Source organism: Salmo trutta, chromosome 6, assembly GCF_901001165.1.
Source record: "Salmo trutta chromosome 6, fSalTru1.1, whole genome shotgun sequence".
NCBI classification, from domain to species: Eukaryota; Metazoa; Chordata; class Actinopteri; order Salmoniformes; family Salmonidae; genus Salmo; species Salmo trutta.
The window spans coordinates 35,706,940-35,719,110 of record NC_042962.1 but is presented as its reverse complement, the minus strand read 5'-3'; the positions used below and the strand labels follow the sequence as shown (position 1 = coordinate 35,719,110).

The following is a 12,171-nucleotide window of genomic DNA, read 5'->3' as shown; positions in this document are numbered from 1 at the left end:
CTCTGGATCGCTGTCAGCATGAAAGATAACAACCACATCATTCATTATACACTACCTGTAACTGTATTTCACCAACACTAAAAACATCCTATAGGAAGCAAACTATGCTTTAGCCTGTAATATGTGTTTTCAATAATAACATCTGTACACCTTATTTTGTATGCGAGACTGAGAGAGAATGCGTGTGTGTGCCTCTGTACGTGTGTGCATGTGCCAGCGTGCATGTATGCCTGTGTGAAGGGGATTCCTCAGCAGCAGGGCAGCCCCAGCATGTCTCTCTCTCTCAGACTGTGAAAGACCCCTCTATCTCTCTCTGCCTCACTACACAGCCACAGCAGTGAGCAACACCACCTGCCAGGGACCATTCACTAAAGCCTGTGACAGTGGTTAACTGAACAGGACATGTGTAGCCTGAAGTGACTCTGATCGCAGCAAAAATAAAAACATTACGCCTGAATACATTCAGGAAGTCAGCAACATACTGTTCTACACCCTCAGGCTGCTGCCAGGGACCCAGAAGCTGTGAACGAATGTGTGGGCTGTTGGTTTGTGTGTGTGTGTATGTGTTTGTGGAACTGAATAGACATACATGTTACAGAAGCAACATGGAACTGTTTATCATGGAACTGTCATCAGAATAGCCTACTCCTACTACTGCTAGTACTACCACAACTACTATATTTTACTAACACAACAGAAAAACAAGGCTTCTCATTATTTCATGCAACCTACTGTAGTGTTTCTTTTTATGAAAAATAATGACACCCAAACTGTTTGGGGTCCAACTACAGTCACTTATGGATGTTTCTGCAGTATTTACCAAGATGTTCTAATAAACCTCAACCTAGGCCTATGCCTCTGTAAAATCCACATATATTGTAACCAAGGCTGGCATAGGCTATTATATTGTGTGTACAGATCTTGACAGGCAGCATAGAACATTGCAGAGCTGTCCTCTGAAACATGTATTCATTCTCATCATTCCCCTCTGTCCCCTCCACTGTACGTCCAAGCGTCAGGCAAAGGACAACCCCTTTCCTCTTGACAACATTGGAGGTTTACATTTCAGCGCCGCTCATTGGCTACATTCTACGAGCCATACCATTCCACTCGAAAAGAGGGTTTCAGGAAACTATGCGATTGCGACACATTACATTCTTTATCAAATGCATTAAAAATATCGTAATCAAAGCATACTATATTTACAGTTTCTAGTTTTCTCACTATTAACAACAGACATTTGACTACAATTTGGATTGAAAGACGGGCTACTTACTACTCTCTCACCTGCCGTCCCTGGCTCGAGGTACTGCTCAAAATGTCTGTCGAGAAACAGTTAGGAAGATCGGCCGTTCTGCAAGAATTGAATATGTCGCAATTTACAAATTAACGAAGAAGCCTCCAAAATAACTGGGGATACAGGTGAGATGTCTTAAAATACCTCGACAATTTCGTCAAAGCCTAACCCAATGGGCTTGCTGTATTGTATTACGGAGGTAATTTCAGCCAATAGGAATGTAACGATAGCAGGCTTAGGCCTTTCCATAACATTGTATATCATAAATAACCAGTGTACTATCGGTTTATTTAGGTGTGCGAAATATCTGCGAATGTGTGCTTTCAACTGCTTTGCAAACACGACAGCCGTGTATTTACAGTCATATCAGCATACGTCATATAGGTCAGTCGTCCATGGCACTTTCAGGATCAGACAAAAAAAGAAAACAGATTAGCTTTATGCCATTCGTAGTTGCAATTGGAAAATCTATATGATACCAATCATGTAACTTGGTCGTTTTATGCACTGTATACTGATACTACATTTACCTGTGCAGGTGCCATAGCCCTATAAATGACGCCGCGCTTCATTTATAGTGCTACAGGTGCCATAAATATCAAATTGTATTGGTCACATACATATGGTTAGCAGATGTTATTGCGAGTGTAGCGAAATGCTTATTTGCACTGATGGCTGCCTGGCCTATATAGACAAATACCCTGTGCAATAGTTTAATAGGCTCGATTGAATTATTTCTAGTAAAAGAAAACACAGAAACGTTCACTAAGTTGTTTTGTAGAAGAGAATTGGAAGCTCACCTGTAGCAAGGCTTTTCTCACGGGATTATATTACTTCCACTCATGTGCAATTAGCTTGGGGAAGAGGTTACTTCTCTGAAGTACTTTGAAGGTACTGCCATTTGTTAGCGCAATGTTAACTTATTATGATACATGTTATTGTTAAACATGCCCCCCCCTTAAAACATTGCATGTCCTATCTCATGATGACAAAGGAAAAGAATAGCATGCAGTCAGATGAATGGCAGTAGGCCTAAATATCTGGAGCAACACTGAATATGCACTGCACTGTCAGTGTTTCTGAGGACACACCAAGAGAGGAGGGCTATGGTGTGATTCACTGAGGTGGATTTATGATGGCAGGGGGGAACTTTCCACTAATGGGAAAGACATCTCAAATCTTAGCCCTGGACAGAGTGATGAAAATGTCTCCTTACATGTTTGTGTTGTGTTCCAGGGTGATTTCCTTACCAAATCTATGGCGTTTGTTTTGCTTTCCCTCAAGCAGCATGTGGACAAATATACCTACTTCTACCTCTATCAAATGGGCCACAATCCTACAAATAGCTTGCCTGACAACTCAAACTGAATTCTTCTGCTGCACTATCATTCACTAGCTAGCATACTTCAGTCTGAGACTGCCATAATTGAAGTCGTTTGTGGTGACATCAAAATGAGGGGTGTTGTACAAAACAAAGTGATTGGTTAGAGAGTATCCAATCAGAATATCAAAGCCAATGACACATTTTTAAACGCCGCTTTACCCACGTGTGTTCTGGCTCTGGCCCAACCCATTGGTTTCTGCGACTAATCAGACAGTCTATAATGGGATGTAGTCAGGGTTGTAAATCAGATCCAGACTCATTACGGAGAAGAAACTAACATCTGTGGGCGTGGCATAGTGTTTGGGTAGCCAGGCAAACACATAGCATGCATGTGTTGCTAATGATAAAGTATTCTTAATTATGCTTAATGCATTTCTTTCCTGTAACACTGAAAATAAATTCCCTCAGTTTTTAGTAAGAAGGTCAGATACAGTGTTATCCAGTGGAAATGTGGAACTCTGATCTAGTGTAAACACACTGTTTGAAAGATGTGGGGCGTTTACTTTGTTAAGTTGGGGGCTACAGTGTGGTTTCACATGTGGCCTGAGGGGGAAATGGGGAGAGAGAGTTAAGGAGGAATGGCTGTTTATTTAACATTTCCGGTCAATCATAACCAAGTCAATATCGCTCGTATGATGTAAGAGAGAATGGAGAGAGATTGCTTTACTGAAATTGAACTAGTGCTCAACTCTGCTGTTTGACTCAACTATATCACATCCCAAATATCAAGAAAGAAAGGAAACTCTCATTTTAGTTACAAAACAAAACATTTTGCAAGTGTTTGGACTAATGAGTACAACCCTGAACTAGAGCGCAACTCTACTCATCTTAAATGAGGTCAGTACATTTTAAATGAAAGAACAAGAAAGTATGTTAGACGCATGCCAAGTCTGGAGAATAGTTAGTTCTGGAGAATAGTTAGGTTGTACAGGAAGAGTATCATTTCATGGTATGAACTGAGAGCTGCTATTCAAGGTGAGACTACATGCCAAAATATACACATACACAGTACATTCTGTATTTTGTGTGTAATGCATTCTCAATTATATGGTCATTGATGGTGTAATCTTGCTGTCAAAATGGTTATGCCCCAGTATGATTCTTAGCTAAATTTACACATTGAAAAATCCAGTATTACCATTTTGCTCAAATGTGATCGCCTATGTAATGAATCACTAGGCGTGGTTGGTTGGATGGCAATGATGAGGAACAATGAGAGGTTCAATACACAGAGGCACGTCTTAAACCAGGCAAGGCTGGCATATTTATTCAAATAAAAGGGTTCCCAAAAAGGGTGATCAAAACACTCCAACACACAGAGGATGCATTTAATTTAGTCTGGAACTTAATTTAGAAGATGGAAGGTAATTGCGCCGGAGGGGATCGCTGCCGTTTTACGGGCTCCTAATCAACTGTGCTACTTTGTTTGTTTTTTCGCATTGTTTGTAACTCCATTTTGTACATAATATTGCTGCTACTGTCTCTTATGACCGAAAAGAGCTTCTGGACATCAGAACAACTCAAACTGGACAACGATTCCGACGCGAGTCCAACGCGAAGGATATACTGCTTTGTCGAGACAAGGCCCAAATCCCCGTCATCCGCGTGAAGAAAATAAAAAGGGGGAGGAGGGTGGGATGCCTTGTAAGAATTTGCCGATGACTAGGTAAACCACCACTACCCTCCGTATTATTGGTCAATGTGCAATCATTGGAAAACAAACTGGACGATCTACGATTAAGACTATCCTACCAACGGGACATTAAGAAACGGTAATATCTTATGTTTCACCGAGACGTGGCTGAATGACGACGCGGATAATATAGAGCTGGTTGGCTTCTCCGTGCATCGGCAGGACAGAGCAGCTACGTCTGGTAAGACGAGGGGCGGGGGTGTGTGTTTTTGTCAATAACTGCTGGTGCGCAATGTCTGATATTAAAGAAGTGTCAAGGTATTGCTCACCTGAGGTAGAATACCTGATGATAAGCTGTAGACCACACTATCTACCAAGAGAGTTTTCATCTATATTATTAGTAGCCATCTATTTACCACCACAAACCGATGCTGGCACTAAGACCGCACGCAAAGAGCTGTATAAGGCCATAAGCAAACAAGAAAATGCTCATCCAGAAGCGGCGCTCCGAGTGACTGGGGACTTTAATGCAGACAAACTTAAATCTGTTTAACCTAATTTCTACCAGCATGTCACATATGCAACCAGAGGAAAAAACTCTAGACCACCTTTACTCCACACACAGGGACGCATACAAAGCTCTCCCTCACCCTCCATTTGGCAAATCTGACCATTTTATCCTCCTGATTCCTGCTTTCAAGCAAAAACTAATTCAGGAAGTACAAGTGACTCTCTCAATACAGAAGTGGTCCGATGACGCGGATGCTACGCTACAGAACTGTTTTGCTAGCACAGACTTGAACATGTTCTGGGATTCATCTAACGGCATTGAGGAGTATACCACCTCAGTCACCGGCTTCATCAATAAGTGCATCGACAACGTTGTCCCCACAGTGACCGTACGTACATATTAGAGGACGACCGATTATGATATTTCAATACCGATTATTGGATGACCCCCAAAAAAGCCGATACCGATTAATCAGCCGATTTTCAAATTATTTTTTTTATTTTTTTTTTATTTGTAATATTGACAATTACAACAATACTGAATGAACACTTATTTTAACTTAATATAATACATCAATAAAATCAATTTCGCCTCAAATAAATAAATAATGAAACATGTTCAATTTGGTTTAAATAATGCAAAAACAAAGTGTTGGAGAAGAAAGTAAAAGTGCATTATGTGCCATGTAAGAAAGCTAACGTTTAAGTTCCTTGCTCAGAACATGAGAACATATGAAAGCTGGTGGTTCCTTTTAACATTTGTCTTCAATATTCCCAGGTAAGAAGTTTTAGGTTGTAGTTATTATAGGACTATTTCTCTCTATACGATTTGTATTTCATATACCTTTGACTATTGGATGTTCTTATAGGCACTTTAGTATTGCCAGTGTAACAGTATAGCTTCCGTCCCTCTCCTCGCTCCTACCTGGGCTCGAACCAGGAACACATCGACAACAGCCTCCCTCGAAGCAGCGTTACCCATGCAGAGAAAGGGGAACAACTAGTCAAAGTCTCAGAGCGAGTGACGTTTGAAACGCTATTAGCGCGCACCAGCTAACTAGCTAGCCATTTCACATTGGTTACACCAGCCTAATCTTGGGAGTTGACAGGCTTGAAGTCATAAACAGCGCAATGCTTGAAGAATTGCGAGGAGCTGCTGGCAAAACGCAGTAAAGTGCTGTTTTGAATGAATGCTTACGAGCCTGCTGGTGCCTACCATCGCTCAGTCAGACTGCTCTATCAAATCATAGACTTAATTATAACATAATAACACACAGAAACACAAGCCTTAGTTTCCGGATTCGACCATATTAATGACTATCACGTTTATTCTTTCAGTGAAATACGGAACCGTTACGTATTTTATCTAACAGGTGGCATCCATAAGTCTAAATATTCCTGTTACATAGCACAACTTTCAATGTTATGTCATAATTACGTAAAATTCTGGCAAATTAGTTCGCAACGAGCCAGGCGGCCCAAACTGTTGCATATACCCTGACTCTGTGTTCAATGAACGGAAGAGAAGTGACACAATTTCACCTGGTTAATATTGCCTGCTAACCTGGATTTCTTTTAGCTAAATATGCAGGTTTAAAAATATACACTTTTGTGTATTGATTTTAAGAAAGGCATTGATGTTTATGGTTAGGTACAGTCGTGCAACGATTGTGCTTTTTTTGCAAATGTGCTTTTGTTAAATCATCCCCCGTTTGGCGAAGTTGGCTGTCTTTGTTAGAAAGAAATAGTCTTCACACAGTTCGCAACGAGCCAGGCGGCCAAAACTGCTGCATATACCCTGACTCTGTTGCAGGGGTGACACATTTTCCCTAGTTAGAAGAAATTCATGTTAGCAGGCAATATTAACTAAATATGCAGGTTTAAAAATATATACTTGTGCATTGATTTTAAGAAAGACATTGATGTTTATGGTTAGGTACAAGTTGGAGCAACCTTTTTCGCGAATGCGCACCGCATCGATTATATGCAACGCAGGACAGGCTAGATAAACTAGTAATATCATCAACCATGTGTAGTTAACTAGTGATTATGATTGATTGTTTTTTATAGGATACGTTTAATGCTAGCTAGCAACTTACCTTGGCTTCTTACTGCATTCTCATAACAGGCAGGCTCCTCGTGGAGTGCAATGTAAAGCAGGTGGTTAGAGCGTTGGACTAGTTAACCGTAAGGTTGCAAGATTGAATCCCCAAGCTGACAAGGTAAAAATCTGTCGTTCTGCCCATGAACAAGGCAGTTAACCCACCGTTCCTAGGCTGTCATTGAAAATAAGAATGTGTTCTTAACTGACTTTCCTAGTTAAAAAATATTTATAAAAATCGGCAAATCGGTGGCCAAAAATACCGATTACCAATTGTTATGAAAACGTGAAATCGGCCCTAATTAATCGGCCATTCCGATTAATCGGTCGACCTCTAGTACATATCCCAACCAGAAGCCATGGATTACAGGCAACATCCGCACCAAGCTAAAGGCTAGAGCTGCTACTTTCATGGAGCGGTACACTAATCCAGATGCTTATACGAAATCCCGCTTTGCCAACAGATGATCCATCAGACAAAGCTTCAATACAGGACTAAGATTGAATCCTACTACACCAGCTCTGACACTCGTCGGATGTGGCAGGGCTTGAAAACTATTAAGGACTACAAAAGGAAACCACAGCCACGAGCTGCCCAGTGATGTGAGCCTACCAGACGAGCTAAGTGCCTTTTATGCTCGCTTCGAGGCAACACATGCATGAGAGCACCAGCTGTTCTGGACGACTGTGTGATCACGCTCTCCGTAGCCGATGTGAGCAAGACCTTTTAAACAGGTTAACATTCACAAAGCCACGGGCCAGATGGATTACCAGGACGTGTACTCAAAGCATGTGCGGACCAACAGGCAAGTGTCTTCACTGACATTTTCAACCTCTCCCTGACCGAGTCTTTAATACCTACATGTTTCAAGCAGACAACCATAGTCCCTGTGCCCAAGAAAGCGAAGGTAACCTGCCTAAGTGATTACTGCCCCATAGGGGTGGGCGACATTAACAAAAAATCATATCACAATATTTACCACTGTCCGGACGATGATATAATATCACATACTGTACATTTAAAAAAAATAAAAAATAATTATAAGCCCTTCAAAGTTAATAAATGACTAAATATTTTACTGCTGTGGAAAACCTGTGCAAACATGAAACAAAGGTATATGAGTTAAATAAATATGCAGTAAAAAATAAATACACAAATATTTATAGTACTCAGGATGTAAAGAAAATGAAATATATATATTTTTTACTTTTTCATGTAAGTATTTTTTTCAGCATAACACCAATCATTATGAATTATGAACTTCTTCAAGCATTAACCAACAGTCTGTATGTTTTTCAGTTTAACATGTAACAATTCACTGCCTCCTTCTTCACATGTTCCGTACCAGGAACACCAGCCTATTGACAGTTTCTGGCTTCAAAGTTGCGCTGTGGCATGTGACCACATTGCCCCCAGTGCTAAATGCTCTCTCAGAGGGCGAACTTGTGGCAGGTATGCGTAAGTATATTTCTTTGCCAGGCAACTCACTTGTGGGAAGTTGGAGGCGTGAGCTCACCACCACTCCAAAGGATCAGCCTCACTGTCTGCTGCCATCATCGGAGTGTAGCTGTCCATCTCTTGCTCAATGACCGGTCTCTGGGTTCTTAAGCCAGGTGCACTACTGGTTTTCTTGAAGAGGCTCCCAAGGCTCTTCTTGGACTTCTTTGCTGATTGTGGAGCAGTGGCAGCTGCTTTCTCTTTCTCTCACTCTGGTCCTCTTCAAGAGAGAAGTTTCCCACGGCTGTTTTCCCTTCCAGGAGGGCTTCTGTCTGAGGCAGCGCTCACCTTCACCTCCACCAGCTTCTCAGTGGTCATGTAGGTGGTCTTGAACCTTGGGTCCAGAAAGGTAGCCATGGTGAGCAGCTCATCTGTTTCAGCGTTGGTGTATTTGTCATTCAGGTAATTGAAGACCCTCATCTTAATCTCTCGGGTCAGTTTGGCTTCGCCCTCATTTGATTTCAGAACCTCCATCTTGAACAAATGGAGGACCAGCTTCAGACAGGAGAGACATACGTGAGTTTGTCCTGACAGGGCATCTGTGAAATCCTGGAGGGGCTTAAGTGCTGCCGTGATAGATTCAAAGACCTCAATGTCTTGCCAGGATGGTGCATGGTGCCGTGATTTTTTTGTCTGCTTCCAGGACTTGTGTGATGGCCTTTTCCTGCTCCAGGACTCTTTCCATCATCTGCAGACGAGATCCTCACCTTGACAGGGATTCTGTGATGAGCAGGCTTAGTTTATCCTGTGCACTTGTCAAGGCCTTCTGCTTCTTCCAACTATAGGAAAATGTGCTGACCACCTTCTTGCACATTCCTGTGGCCCGGGAAACCCGAGGTTCGTTTTGGACACTCCTCGCTGAAAAATAAAAAAGTGAAAAATAATTACATATGAATCACAATTATTCAATAGAAATAACATTGCTTCTGCTGTAATTACAACAATTTACAGCATGGACATGACATGATTACACATTTAATCCATCTATAGATTTATATACAACTGTTGTGATTAAGAGAGCTATGTTTCTTTAGAAAATTGGATAATTTGAGTAGGCTATTTATTTTTGAAGGAGAGAGGATAGATTCATATTAAAACCATATTTGAATGTATCAATTATAAATAAAAGCAATGTAATGTTTGGATATTGCACACATTTACACATTATTTTTCTACCTAGCTCTGTGTTTTGGATGTTGAAACTTACCAATAGCAATGTGTATCCTGTGTCCGAAACACCCTAGTCTTGTCCATTTGTTCAGCGCCAATGCTTTGACCATGTTCGATCCGCTGTCGGTAGTCATACATACTTAACACGACTCTTTCAAGCCCCATGATGAAAGTGCCTCCCTTAGCCCAGCTGCAGTTATTTCTCTGGTGTGTTCGTCTGGGAAAGAAGGTCTGAAGGCATTTGCTTCGTAGCTTACAGTTGTCGTGAATCGTGAGGCTAATGTATGGCTCTGTGGTCCGGCTTGACCATAAGTCGGCAGTGGTAGAGAAGAATGCAGCGTTTCGGATTTCGTTGGCAACTCTGGCCTGACATTCAGTGTAAAGTTTTGGCAGACATGTTTTGCTGAAGTATTTACAGCTCGGGATCTCGTATCTTGGGTCTAGAGTTTGAATCAACTTTCTGAAACCGTCTTTCTCCACAGTTTTAGTTGGTTCCATGTCTTTCGCTATGTGATATGTAATTGCACTTGTTATCTCATTCCACTTGCTCTTCTTGTCATAGGGAGTACCACTAACGAATGATACCTTGAGTGATAGCTGAGTGCGGATCTGGCTTGAAGATGTCTTCAGCTCTGCTGCTCCGGGGTTTGTTGCATGCATTCTGGTAGATTCTTCATATTTGCAGACATGCAAGGTTTTCAGGTGGTGAAAAAGATTGCTGGTGTTTCCACCTTTGGCTAGCACAATGCTCGACACAACTTACACAGTACTGTTTGTTGGTCGAGGTCAGATATCTTAAAGCCAAACCAGTTCCAAATGAAAGAGACTCCCTTTTTTCTAACCAATTCTTTGTTATCCTCCAAATCAACCTCAATAGCATTATTTTCCTTGTCCTCAGTGATCCTCAATGCTTGCTTACACTTTCTTGCGCTTGATTTTCAGATACTTTTGCTAACAAAAGGAGTTTACGTCACTAAATGTTTGCTTACTCTGCAGTTGTGAATGGTTGTTTGTTGACTTTGATTGGCAGGCAGATTGCCTGTAACATCCATGCTTCTAGTTTTTTCTTTGCTAAAAAAGGCTATAAACAATTTGAACTAGCCCACTAGGCTGTATCACCCGACTGAAATTTTGAACGAAACAAAAACGCCTTATTTTAGTGTTGTACCTATATGACATTTTTGTCCGATACCGATATCCCATATTTTCCTTGCCAAAAAACAAACAATACAGATATTTACAATTTTAGCGGCAATTTAAGCATTCTAATACAGTTAAATAGTTAACACACACATGGAACGCAGTGATCTAAGGCACTGCATCTCAGTGCAAGAGGTGTCACTACAGTCCCTGGTGCGAATCCAGGCTGTATCACATCCGTCCGTGATTGGGAGTGCCAAGGGCGGTTCACAATTGGCCCGGCATCGTCCGGGTTGGGCCGTCATTGTAAATACGAATTTGTTCTTAACTGACTTGCCTATTGAAATAAAGGTAACACACACACCACACTGACCAAAAAGTAATTTTGTTGGCATTTACTTATGTCCCCATTACCAGTAAAACATAATCAAAATCAATTTCTTTCACTTACTTGCTGTGCTGTTTCGTTGTCCAGTCGTTTCATTCTCAACCAGGATTTCATCATACATGTCAAGCAGTGAAGTTTCAGCTCTGTCTGTCCGTGGCCTCTCTTCCTCAGTGCGCATTTTACTGTGTCCGTTTCCATCTTGTTCAGCTATGTATGTAACATTTCACGTAAACCCTGTTTCTTGTCTGCATCGAAGTAGCGGTCCTTGTACATTGCGTCGAGCATGGTGGCAACACAGTAAAGAGAGAGTGCCACCAACTCGCTTGTTCACAGCATGTGTCGGCAGTTTTGTTGAGCAGGCATTTCAATGCCATGACAGAGGGTATCACATCTGCTGCAGGCGCAGTTGATGAGCTTATTTCTTGAGTCAGTTGTTTGAATGGAGCTAGCTAGTGTGTTCATGTTTCAAACATGTTCTCAAATGCCATTGAAATGGCATTAGCGGTATAACAACCAGCATATTCATGAGCATGCAATATAACTTTCCTCAGTACGAAATCCTCGATGATCCACTGTGCTGTCAGACTCCGCATGCTCATGGGGATGATATCGCTGGTCCAAATGTCAGTCGTGAAACTAATAGCAGTGATGCTATTACTGTGTAACTCCGGTAGGGCAACATCTGAAAAATAGCGCACATGGTAGTGTGTACTGGTGATCGACCAGTCTGCGAAAGTCAACATCACCCACGACAGAGAACGATTGATTGTCAAGGGCAATGAATTCCATTATCTTGGCGTTTGAATTGATTTCGCCTTTGAATTTTCTTACTGAAATGTTCTTACTCTTTCAAATGACTGCTTGACTTGTTGACTGCTCGATCTACACAGCAGACATTGTGGGCTAGGTTAGGAATGCTGTGTTGAACGTGTAGTGCAACATTTTTATGTGGCGTCATTATGTCGTGTACCTACGTTATATAGGTATGCACGTCAGCTTTGACCTCGATTTTGCACATCTGCATTAACATCTCTAGGGCAGGTGGCACCA

At 41.6% G+C, this 12,171-nt stretch overlaps 1 protein-coding gene across 2 annotated transcripts in view; it reads left to right on the top strand.

Moving 5' to 3' along the window:
• Positions 1-1,112: 1,112 nt before the first annotated feature.
• LOC115195876 (zinc finger protein 438) overlaps positions 1,113-12,171 on the top strand; it is a 101,170-nt gene continuing 90,111 nt past the window's right edge. For both annotated transcript variants that reach the window (XM_029756203.1, XM_029756204.1), the window contains exon 1: positions 1,113-1,422. The gene's annotated coding sequence lies outside the window, so the exon portion shown is untranslated. The remainder of the gene's footprint in view (positions 1,423-12,171) is intronic.